The sequence below is a fragment of the Rhinoderma darwinii genome, chromosome 6 (genome assembly GCF_050947455.1).
Source record: "Rhinoderma darwinii isolate aRhiDar2 chromosome 6, aRhiDar2.hap1, whole genome shotgun sequence".
Classification (NCBI taxonomy): domain Eukaryota; kingdom Metazoa; phylum Chordata; class Amphibia; order Anura; family Rhinodermatidae; genus Rhinoderma; species Rhinoderma darwinii.
In genome coordinates this window covers 44,797,884-44,810,634 of record NC_134692.1, presented here as the reverse complement: position 1 = coordinate 44,810,634, position 12,751 = coordinate 44,797,884, and the positions used below count along the sequence as shown (strand labels likewise).

Below are 12,751 nucleotides of genomic sequence, written 5' to 3'. Positions count from 1 at the left end.
AACGGATAACTGCTGAATATGTGTGTGTGTGTGTGTGTGTGTGTGTGTGTGTGTGTGTGTGCGTGCGCGTGCGTGCGTGCGTTTGTGTGTGTGTGTGTGTGTGTGTGTGTGTGTGTGTGTCTTTTTTTTTCCCTATACTTAGCAGATCTAACTTGAGTAATGTGGCAATTTAATTAATGTAATTTAAAAGAGGATTACCACTATAAATATACTTTTCTCTCTCTTTAATGCACATTATATACAGTGGCTTTTTTGGTATAAAAATTTACACATACCATACACAGAGGCATTCTGTATGATGTCACTAGATAGCAACCCCCCACTGTAGATAGCATCGCACCCCCCACTGTAAATAGCGCCACCTGAACTGACTCTAGGAGCGGAATCCCCGGTGTCAGATCACACTGGCTGGGGATTCCGCTTCTAGACAGAGCCCCTGAAGTCACTGTCCATTTGGACAGTGACGTTAGTGGCTCTCTCTAGGAGCTTGCCGGGGATTCCGATGCTGTAGGGAGCTTACGTGGCGCTATCTGCAGAGGGTTTTGCGGGGGTTGTGGGTGGCACTATCTACAGTTGGGGGTGTATTCCGGGGCTCTCAAAGCCCCGGCACACATGAGAGTGCATTGCTGCTCACACTGAAGCAGCAATGCACTCATTAAACCAGTTCCAGGCTGCCGACATCTATACACGTGCTAACTGCATGGGGCATCGGCAGTTAGAAATTCGAAAAAAGCAGAGGATTGGAGCAGCACTGTGAACAAATGCCTGACTAGGCTGGTGCAAAGCTTCAAAAATAAAGGAGTGATTCATGTTGGATGAATAAATTCACTTTATTTGAGTGCTGCTTCACGTTCTCTTTTTTTGGGCAGTTAGAAATTATATAGCCGAACGGCAGTCGTGAAGGGGTTCATCCTCATCTTCAGACAAAATCTTTACGTAGGATGAATAGCTGTGACAGCTGTTTGCAGTGGGATCCTTTTCTAGTATTGATGAGAGCTCTATATATATATATATATATATATATATATATAGAACAACACAATTCACAATCAAATTAATCACTATTGTTCTCTTATAATAAATCTGTATAATACTTGTATGATTCATATACCAGTGTTTCAGTTGTTTGTAATGGATGTCATATGGAAAGGTAAGAACGGTAAATGTACAAAGATATAAAATGGTCTGCATATAATATGGTTAGATATTCTATTTACCTAAATGGATTATAAATTATGTAGGAAATGCAGATGGCACCAGGATTCATGTTAGCTATGTTCTATTAGTTGGAATGAGGTGATTTAATCTGTTTGTTTTTTATTTGTTGTGATCAGATATTAGATATTGACATTTCTGTAGCAAACTTTTTAATTGTTATATGAATAAATATTACACAACACTGTTTTCGCCTAGCATAGCTATTTTCCTGTTATTTACAATGTCTTTAAAAAACTCTGACTCCAGCGCGGAAGGAGTTACTGCCTTCAGAGAAAGCCCCTTTCCAGGAGGATGCTGGGGTGCCTGATCCTAGATCATCTCAGAGACAGGCTGGTGGTTTCCTCTTTTCCACTACTTCTACCGTGTGGTGTGGGCCCATCTATATGCACTGTATACCGGTTTGGGTCATGTCTCCAAGGGTGGTTGCAGGGTTTCCTATAGCAGCGGCAAAATGTATTGCAACAGTTGTTGGGTTCTGCTCAGGGGCTTTTTTCGGATAGGTTGGGGCGGGCGAATGCCCTAACTTCCCTGCTCGATGCATGGGTCGGATCTTCTTCAGCGTCCTGTATGGGCAGGGGCAGTAACTGCTTCCCATTGGGCAGGCAGTCCTCCTGGGGCTGTGGAACAGCTAAGTGCTTCTGCAGGGAGCACGGTGGGGGTAGCGCAGGAGAAGGTGGAAGATGTGGTACGTTTAGATGACAAGGCAAAAGGTGAGGTTATGAAGAGCTTTTAGGGGCCCATTTGCAACAGGAGGTTCGGTAAAAGGTCTGTAATGGGGAATATGTGAAAATATATTCTTTTCACCCATTGGAAAAGTATAACCTAGAAAAAACAAAATCTAGAGACTATGAAAAGGAAGATCAGATGAAGGGTCGTCATTGCTTAATTCCTTAAATGTTCACCAATTGGCTGCAGGCGTTTGTCATTTTCGCGTGTGTCATTAGTGAAAGAGAGCCTAAACACTATTCAGCCCTTTTCGGTTATATGGAGGCCATAGGGGAGGCTCACCGGGTTTACAGAATTTTAGCATGACTCAGGTACGATGAACAGTAGTGGCAGAGGAAGGCCGTATGGCAAGGTATGCACTGGGATCACAAAGATATCTCTTTGAGTGTGCGACATGATGGTTCGTAATCCTCAGCTCTTTCAGCTTGAGCCCAGCGTTTGTGTTTTCGATGTCGCAGCAAAAGGGTTTTTGTGGCAGCACAATGAATGCCAATGCAAACTTAAAGCTGCTTGCCGGTTTAAGTATGAATTCTCGGGAGGGCAGAGGCAGTCACAGCCTCGACCAATGTTTTTAACGGGCTAATGAAAAATGTAGGGAGGTTGTTGTAAATAGGGAAGACGCTGGTAAATTTTGAGGCGATGCTTCCCTTTCTAGATAGATATCTGGAAGAAGTGGTGTCAGCCCTTCTCCGGTCGTGTTTTCAGGAAGATTTCCGTATCCCCTTTGATTGTTTTCCTTAGTTGTTAACTACCGTGACAACTTTTTTGGGTTGGCCTATAGTATGGTTATTGACTCTGTGTTATTGCACATCGCGGAGTGAGTAGCATACCTTTTAAGAATTCTCCTAGCTCCAGACATGGAGGGTCCCTCCATGTTTGTGTTTATTTTTGGATCGAGATCGACTCAATGGAATGTAGGCTCTAAGTAGACAAGTTATACAATCTGAGAGCAGAGTTAGCTAGGGTGGTTTAGACTTTGTTAGGGAAGCTAAATTTTGCATATCAGATTATGCCAATGGGCAGGGTGTTATGTCGGCGAATGGCCGCTGTGACGGCATGTGTTAGGTTCCCTATGCGTTTTGTGTGTCTCACTAGGGAGGTCAAAACTGACTTGTATGTTTGGGACGCCTTTCTGATGCATTAAAATGGGCATTCATTGTGGATAGAGAGGGTGGTCCCTGGCCTTGTATACTGACGTCACGGGGGCTTTGGGCATTGGCCGGAGAGGTGGGTGGCAGCTGGATTAGTCATGAATCTTGTGCTTTGGGACTGTTCCCCATCCTGGGGGCAGTGGAATTGTGGGAAGTTATTTCAGTAACAAAAAAGTATATTTCCATTGTGACAATCAGGCCGTAGATCATTCCATCAGTCCATTGTCAGCAAGCTCTAGGCTAGAGGTGTCTTGTTTGTGTAATTTGGTGTTGTGATGCTTAGAGTTTAACACGTGTGTTCGCTCGGCATGTGCCATCTGTTCAGAAATCAATCGCTGATGCTCTATTCCACTTTTAGTTCGAATGCGAGGTGTCCCGATTACTTTGAATCTGGTCTCAGTGCAGTAGCTGATTTCTTGAGATAGAGGTCGCTCTAGAGGTCGCACTAAAATTTTTTACAGCAGGGTAAAAATACTCCTCTGAGCCTTTTTGAGGAGTATTTTTAGTCGAGGAGGAGTACGTAATTTGTGCTATTTTGCAGAGAAACATTATTATAACTTATAACAATACTTTCATGCATAAATAAGGAATTCAGGTAATTCTAAACCTATTTTATATTATATGCTGAACATAAGTGTGAACACTACCTTTCTCGAAGAACGAAACCTGTCCCTCAGGAGCCAGGGCAGAAGACCATGCAAACAGACTAAGTCAAAGCAAAAATAGTTGACCTGGAACATGTCCAATCAGAAGTTTGCCCCACCTGTCGCCCCCAGAAATTCATTTTATTTGGATGGCGCAAATCTGTGATTCAGGAGGGCACAGTATAGAACATCTTAATATAAGCAGTACTATCTAGCGCCTTCCCAAAACATGAAAATGCAGACTTAAAAATATGGATTTTTTTATATACACACATGCTGATTGTTTTTCCATTATCTCCATTAAAAATTGATGTGAAGCATTGTCTGGTGGGATTTGAACCATTCCCATTCCAGTGGTGAAATTTATATTTTTGCCTGAATCATGGCAAAACTGCACAATTTTGTCATAGTTTTTCCAAAATTGCGGCAAAATGGAACAGTTTTGCCATGGCTACAGGCAAGAAACACAGGAGCACATAAACACAGGGGCTGGGGGAGGGTGATAAATGAGGAGGCGGCACTGAAAGAAGGGGACAGATGGCGCAGGGAAAGAACGACAGGCGATCTTCTTACCTCCTTCTACCCCTCCTATAAGGACTCGACCCGCGCAATATACTTGTCTTCCTCCTCCTCTTTGGCCCTTCTATATACTCTAGTAATTGGGAAAACTATAGGAAGCTCTGGTTTCTAACTGAAGTGACAATTCTCATAGTACTAATTGTTTCCGCTGATCTCTGCAGTGTGAGCCAGCCTTTTATGCCGGCAGCCCATGCTGAAGCCCCGCTTGTAGCATCCACTGTTAAAAATAAAACTATTAACATTTTACAGCTCATCTAACCTTTCTTGCTGGGTGAGCCGTTCTGCTTCTCTGTGTACATAGCGCACTACCTGGACACTGTGCCAGCAGCGCAGGACTGCTGGACAGCTCCTAATAACACCACACAGGCGCCCACAGAGCCTTTTTGACTGAATGTGCCGGTGCCTGACTAAAGCCATTAGGAACCACCTGGCAGTCCCGTGCTGGTCGCACAGTGCGAAAGTTTAATGAAGTACATATAGAGAATCTGGGAACCTCTTCTTAAAGGGAACCTGTCACCAGCATTTCACCTATTAAACCGACTATACCTGGTGGTAGTGGGTGTAAAATCATTTCTATATAACCTATAATTATCTTCTTAGTCGGCTCTGTAGCTTTAGTATTTAGCTTTTTAGTGTTCCCGCGCCGTATGCTAATGAGCAGAAAAGAGTCAGATCTTCATTTGAAAAGAGTCAAATCTTCGTTTGGAAAGAGTCAAATCTTTATTCCTCAAGTCTTTCCGAGTTTACTCCGCCTCCTTACTTTTGATTGACAGCTCCTCGCCTTCCCTCAGCACACAAAATCCTGCGCTTGTGCATTGATGTCCTCTTCCGGTGTGTGCGCACAAAGGGACACCGCATAATTACGATAAAAGGCGCAAAACGTTTGCAGACCGATATTTACAGTCGGAAGAGGAGTTTAGGAGCGGGGATAACGGCAATGAACTTTTTATAGCAGCGGCCAGTGAGGGAGAAGTAAAGTTCAATAGGTGAAATGCTGGTGACAGGTTCCCTTTAAGTACTTATTTGATCTCTCGTACTATACTGTGTGGTCTTCACGCTCTAAATGAACTCCATATCATGCGTAAGAATATACATAAGACTGATTTCAAAGTTATTTAGACTTCTGCATGTTGGAACTTACTTTGCAACGGTATCATCTGGGTGAGATCAATGGGATAATTTTTTGCAGTATGCCTGGTAAGTGTCTGATGAATGGCTGGTTCTAGTTCTACAGCTGGTTGGTCAAGCATTCTCTGAAGGTAGATCAGTTACAGTGGTTTCACAAAAATTGTCAGTGTAAGCCTTTCCTTTTCGCATACAAGGTGTTAGAGATGTGTCTAAAGATTTTCCAGTAAGGCAAACAATGAAGGGCTTTCAGGATGGGGTCCATAGCAGGGACCTTAGGCACCTAGTTTCTTTTTCGATTCTATTACAATTGGCAACTGCTTTGAATCATATTTGTTCTACGGATTATAAGGACTGCCAATCTTGGACCGCTTCTGTTTTGGTGTTTTATGGGGCCTTCCGTATTCTTGAGTTGTTTAGTGCTTAAAAGGGAGTACAGGGAATCATTCAACGATCTGATGTTGTGATTATTGCGAATAGGGTAGAGTGCCCAATTACGTGTCTGTCCGAGTTTTTGAAAGTCAGAGGTGATATGTTGGGTTCCTTGTTGGTCCACACGGATGGCTCAGTGCGGTCTCGCTATAAATCTGCGCCTGTGTTCCGGAAGGGTAGTGTACGAGTCTTATTCCTTCCGTATCTGAGCTGCCACAGAGGTGTTTAGATGGGTGACAATGTTGTAAAGCATATTAGTTGTTGGGAATCTTTCAGGTTCAGTTTGTACATTCGGTCTCAATTACAGTCCAAATAGATGTTTGGTAATTTGTTTTAAATAAATAAATAAAAAGAAACAACAAAGTGGTGGTAGTTATTTTTATTTGTTAGGGAATTGACGTTGTGTGTTCCCTTCTTATTCTCTTTTAGGTGTTTGTTTGATTTGACTTTTTGGCCATTCAGACGGATTCTGGGGAGCAATGACAGGGGAGTACGTCCGGACTGCCGTCAGTTCGGCCGTCCTCATGAAACTGCAGTGGATCGGGGTACGCGGTATGGACTGGGGTTGGGTGCTTGATGAGTTTCATTATTACTGAAGGGTGAAGCAGCCTCTTGATGTGCTGGTGCTGCACATTGTGGGTAATGATTTGGACCTTACATCCTCTAGGGAACTTGTCCTAGACATTATCCTGTTTTAATTGTTATGTGATCTGATATCGTCGCATGTTTGGGTTGGCCTCATGCCAGGTCTGTGGAGAACCTAAACAAGGCAAGGATAAAAGTTAAAGGGTTATTCCCAAGTAAGGGTATGTTCACACGGCACCCTCCGTTACGGCTGAAATTACGGAGCTGTTTTCAGGAGAAAACAGCTCCGCCATTTCAGACGTAATGGCAAGTGCAGGCGCTTTTCGCTGCGTCCATTACGGACGTAATTGGAGCTTTTTTTCATGGAGTCAATGGAAAACGGCTCCAACGCTTTGGTGCCGTATTTTCAGACGTAATTCGAGGTTAAAACGCCCGAATTACGTCCGTAAATAGGGTGTGTGAACCCAGCCTTAAAGTTCCATGTTCCAAGCCCTATTAATCTAAAAATAAGCATCTTTATAAATAATTTCTGTTTTCTGCAGATGATGTAGTCGTGACGGTCATTTCTATGGAATCGACCACCACTGACGTTTCCTTCATTCTGTCATGCCTGCACACTTCTCCCTAATCTCCTCTGTCCTTTGCACTTTTTTTCCGGCACTTCATCCTCCCCCTGCTTTTCACATTATTTCTTCTAGACATTCTTCACATAATTTCTTACCATCATTGAAGCGCTCGGTGGAGACGTTGTTGAGGATTGCGATGCCGCTATCACAGGAGAAGAACAGCAGTCTCAAGAGCGCGCACATACACCAAGCAGAGTTGTGGTTTTATTACAGTGCCGCTTGGTGGTGAACACTGATATAAACAAATCTATTGAGTAAAAAAAAAAGAAGAACATCTATGAATGTAATTGATGAAAGAAAAAATTATATTTTACTGACGATAAATATTTTAAGTGGAAAATAATTTGTTATATCTGAACAATTAGATAATAAAAAAAATTAGGGTCAACTTGGGAATAACCTTTAATAAAGAAGTCTCCCTGCATACCTTCCTCTCTCTTCTTCTCTGCCCTTTTCTTCACTTCTTTCTCTCTCTCTTTCTACTTTTTTATATCTTATTTCTCTGCTTCTTGTAGGCTGGGTTCACATGGAGTTTTTTGACGAGTTTTTTGGGAATTTCAATGGGAGGCGGAGGCGGTTTTGACATCAATGGGAGGCAGAGAAAGCGTATTTCGCGGCGTTTCTATGCCCACGGCGCTCATTGGCCGCGGGCGAAAAACTCTGTGAAAATCGGCGTGCAGGCAGAGGAAAATCTGCCTCAAAATTCCAAATGGAATTTAGATTTTTGAGGCAGATTTTCCTCCTGCAAAAAACTCTGTGTGAATCCAACCTTAGGCTATGTTCACACGGAGTATTTTGGGGGAGGAATATCTGCCTCAAAGCTCCAAACGGAATTTTGAGGCAGATATTCCTCCCCCAAAATACTCCGTGTGAATAGCAATTATCGCGCCGTTTTTCGCCCGCGGCCATTGAGCGCCGCGGGCATAAAACACGCTTTCTCCTGCCTCCCATTGAAGTCAATGGGAGGTCGGAGGCGGAAGCGCCCGAAGATAGGGCATGTCGCTTCTTTTTCCCGCGAGGCAGTTTTACTGCTCGCGGGAAAAAGACGCCGACGCCTCCCATTGAAATCAATGGGAGGCGTTCTCGGGCCGTTTCTGCCGAGTTTTGCGACGCGGTTTCCGCGTCAAAAAACTCGGCAAAAGACCCCGTGTGAACATAGCCCTAATGTGCTATTATTAGTGAGATTTACTACATTACTGTGATCTTTAGGTCTATTGCTATTGACCAATGTTATCTTTTTGAACCATTAAGAAGAAGCAACTGTTCTAGCTACATAGTTGTTTGTTTACTTATTGTAAAATTCAATCAAATAGTTTGAAAGTGAATAAAAGAAATCTCCCATTTTGTAGCTAGGAATACGCAGAGTAGTGGACCTTTATAGGAATTCAGTAGCCCCCTCTACCAACCATTTATGTCGGTATGGTGTTCACCTCAAGGGTAGGAAAACACAGTGTAAACACTGCGGATTTTCCGCAACGGGTTTCAAAATCGCGTCCCCACACAGAAATCAGCCCAAAAAAATGTTTAGAAATTGACCTGCAGTGCAGTTATTGACGCCGAAGCATGTCAATTATTGCTGCTGAATAGCCACAAACCCCCAAAATGCCACTAAAACAGCACAAACAAACTTTTGGTACGTAGACTTTGATATAATTTGTTATAGACTTTAAGGTAATATTTGGCCGCAGGGTTTTTGACCTTAAAGAAAAAAAACGCTTTTAAAAACGCCAATGAAAATGCAACAAAATGCTTGTGAATCCAGCCTTACAGTGCCCAAAAAAATACTTGCCAAAAGGGTAAATTCACTGTTTTGAAAGCGATTTCACTGGATTTTTGTGTCGTTTGTACATTAATTTTTACATAAAATGCTGCAAAAACGCTGTGAAAAAGAATAACAATAGCTAACTATGAACTTCCATAACCAAAACAAGCACCTTAATTCAAAAAATCTGGAATTTCTAGATGTCCAGGTGTCTATCAAAGAGAACAAACTAACTACGTTGGGATATCGTAAACCAACAGCAACGAATTCATTATTACGCAATGATAGCCTTCCACTCCAACCATACCAAAAAGGCCTTGCCATATGGACAGTTCATACAACTTACGTTGGATTCACACGAGCACATTACGTCCGTAATGGACGCAACGTATGGACTTGCGGCCGAAATACGTTACGTCCATTACGGACGTAATGTGCTCGTGTGAATCCAGCCTTAGATGTATCAATGACACAGAGCAGGCCTTTCTCTAGCAGGCGTTCGAACTCAAAGAACGCCTTCTGGAGTGAGGCTACTCAGAGAAATCATTGGATAATTGCCCTGAATAGACAGGTCTGAACTGCTTCACAAATAGCTTCACAATAGCGCCAATAGGGAAATTAATAAGAGAAAACACAGATTTACCAATTTAGCCCCTTGGAATCAGTCATTAGATCATCTATCAATCAAAACTGGCATATCATAGAGAGCGATCCTGATAAAGGACGTGGCTCTGAATAAACCACTGGTTAGTTTCAGACGCAGTAAAAATATTAACCCCTTCCCGCCATAGCCCTTTTTCAGATTTTCATTTTCGTTTTTTCCTCCTCACCTTCCAAAAGCCATAACTTCTTTATTTTTCCGTCGATATAGTCCTATGAGGGCTTGATTTTTGTGGGACGAGTTGTAGGTTTTCGTAGCATCATTTATTGTGCCATATAATGTACTAGGAAACAGGAAAAAATTATTTGCGCGGTAGAAAATGAAAATAACAGCGATTTCCCCATTGTTTTTTGCACTTAGTTTTTACAGAATTCACTGTGCAATTAAAACAACATGTTAACTTAATTTTGTGGGTCAATACGATTACGGCGATTCCAAATATATATCATTTTTCTATATTTTACCACTTTTACAAGTAAAAACCTAAGTTTAAAAAAGAAAATTTATTTTGTGTCGCCAAATTCCGAGAGCCATAACTTTTTTATTTTTCCATCGATTAAGTGGTATGAGGGTTTATTTTTTGCGGGATAAGCTGTAGTTTTTAATGATGTCATTTTCGGGTACATGCGACATTTTGATAATTTTTTCTTTAATTTCTTTGTAGGAGATGAGGTGACTAAAAAAATTGAGATTCTGGCATTTATAATTTTTTTTTTTTTTACGTCGTTCACCATACGGGTTAAATAATTATATATTGTAATAGTACAGACTTTTCCGGACTCGGCAATACCAATTATGTTTATTTTTTATTTTTTTCACTATGCTCTAGGAGAAAAATGGGAAAAGGTTTTTTTTTTTAACTATTAACTTTACATTTTTTCTTTACATAAAAAAAAATTACTTTTTTTTTTTAGTCCCCCTAGGGGATTTCAACCAGAGATTCTTAGATCGCTTGCACGATATACTGCAATACTAATGTATTGCAGTATATCATGATTCTGACAGGCATCTATTAAGCCCTGCTGGAGGCCCCCAGGCATCCATAGCAATCATCGCCCCCCCCCCCCCCCCCGTGATTGCATTGCGGGGGGCACAATGAGCTGTTAGAGGGCATCGCCCCCCTCTCTCTAATGATTTAAATGCTGCGGTCGCTATTGACCGTGGCATTTAACGAGTTAAACGAGCGGGATCGCGCTTGAGCGCGATGCCGCTCATTACTCTGAAGTGTCGGCTCTAACAAACAGCCGACACGGCATCGTATGGAGAGAGTTCACTCCATGAGCCCGTTCCATACTTCCCCTACCCGACTTTGGCGTATGGATAAGTCAAATGTCGGGAAGGGGTTAAAGACATGCTAGTAAGCAGTATGCTTAAATACAACAACGGAAGTTGGCTAGACAAATCTATCCCAAATGGGAATTACAAATGTGGTCACTGTAATCACTGTCGCTTCCTTTTGAAGTCTAGATTTTTAAAAATAGGGGGCATAACTACCAGAGTGCGCCAATTCATTACCTGTAAAAGTAAATTCGTGGTGTATGTTATTTTCTGCCCGTGTGGTCATTTCTACATTGGCAAGACAAGACGTTGCCTACATGTGAGGTCCCAGGAACACTGCAATTCTATTACAATGGGTGTAGGAGCACCTAGGTTGATAGAACGTATAAGGAATACTCACGCAGGCAGATCAAATGTCCTTACATTTGCAGGGATAGAAATGGTTAATCCACCATACGCAGGAGGTGATCGTAATAGACTGTTACTTCAGAGAGAAGCCAGATGGATCATAAAAACAAATGCACTAGGCAACCTTGGATTAAATGACCGCAATGATTTAAGCGTGTTTTTATAACTTTTGTCACTTTTAACTTGTGCCGTGTTATGTTTACATGTTTCTATGACAATCCACGTAATTCACGCAAATAAGGGCGTGCATACGTGTGATGTCAGCAGAAGACTTGAGAAAGCGTGCTTACAAGAAACAGCGGTTGTTGCCTGTGAACCTGTGCAAATCTTGGGTGAGTGCGGGTCTACTCCTTTCTTCATTTATTGTGACATTTATGAACTCTTCTTGCCAAGCCAGCACCTCCCTTGACACACACCGTGTCAGTGTACATGCTGCCTGGGCAGTGATCTGCCAAACGCCCGGATGGCTGTTGATTGCAGCAGTGCCGACTTATATCCTTTTGCTATTGCTATTGAAATTTATCAGGATGCTGGAAAAGGTCCTGATACAGGGCATGGAAGTGACCCTTGGAGGTCCGTTGGTAGACAATAGGATGAACCCAAAGCCTCCTTCTCCTCTGCGGTTATTCCTCAACTATCTGATGGCGCACTCCAAATCGACGAGAAATAAGCCAAGCTAACAGAACACGGTCCAACGGTTTGAAAGCCGTGTTTGCTCAGAAAAATACACTCCAACAATAAACTGAGTAAGCAGACGAATCTGACCAAGCTTTCTATGCTGAAAAGGCTATAGAAAATGGGCTCTGAGCGATCATGTTACGTTAGTGTGGGTGTTTTATAAGGGTTGGGACATTACACATTCCAGTCGTAAACAACTTTCAGATTTTCATTTTCGTTTTTTCCTCCCCACCTTCCAAAAGTCATATCTTTTTCATTTTTCTGTCAATATATTCCTATGAGGGCCTTATTTTTGCGGGACGAGATGTAGTTTTTCGTAGCATCATTTATTGTGCCATATAAAGTACTAGGAAACGGAAAATAAATTATTTGTGGGGTAGAAAATGAAAAGAACAGCAATTCCCCCATGGTTGTTTGCACTTCGTTTTTACAGAATTCCCTGTGCAATTAAAACAACATGTTAACTTTATTCTGCGGGTCAATATGATTACAGGGATACCAAATATATATAGTTTTTTTTATATTTTACTACTTTTACAAGGAAAAAACAAAGTATAAAAAATATTATGTATAATATTAACATATTTTGTGTCGCCAAATTCTGAGAGCCATAACTTTTTTTATTTTACAGTTGATTAACTGGTATGAGGGCTTATTTTTTGCAGCATAATCTGCAGTTTTTAATGGTACCATTTGGGGGTACATGCAAGGTTTGATCACTTTTTATTCAATTTTTTTTGTGAGAGATGAGGTGACCAAAAAATATAAATTCTGGCGTTTACATTTTTTTTTACGGCGTACACCGTGTGGGTTAAATAATAATATATTTTAATAGTACAGACTTTTACGGATACGGCGATACCAATTATGTTTATTTT

General features: G+C 41.7%; 1 long non-coding RNA gene across 2 annotated transcripts in view; it reads right to left on the bottom strand.

Moving 5' to 3' along the window:
- Positions 1–6,239: 6,239 nt before the first annotated feature.
- The window catches only part of LOC142655456 (uncharacterized), a 94,662-nt gene continuing 88,150 nt past the window's right edge, over positions 6,240–12,751 (bottom strand). For both annotated transcript variants that reach the window (XR_012849494.1, XR_012849495.1), the window contains 2 exons: positions 7,182–7,333; positions 6,240–6,635 (listed from right to left, as the gene is read on the bottom strand). This is a non-coding gene — a long non-coding RNA (uncharacterized LOC142655456). The remainder of the gene's footprint in view (positions 6,636–7,181; positions 7,334–12,751) is intronic.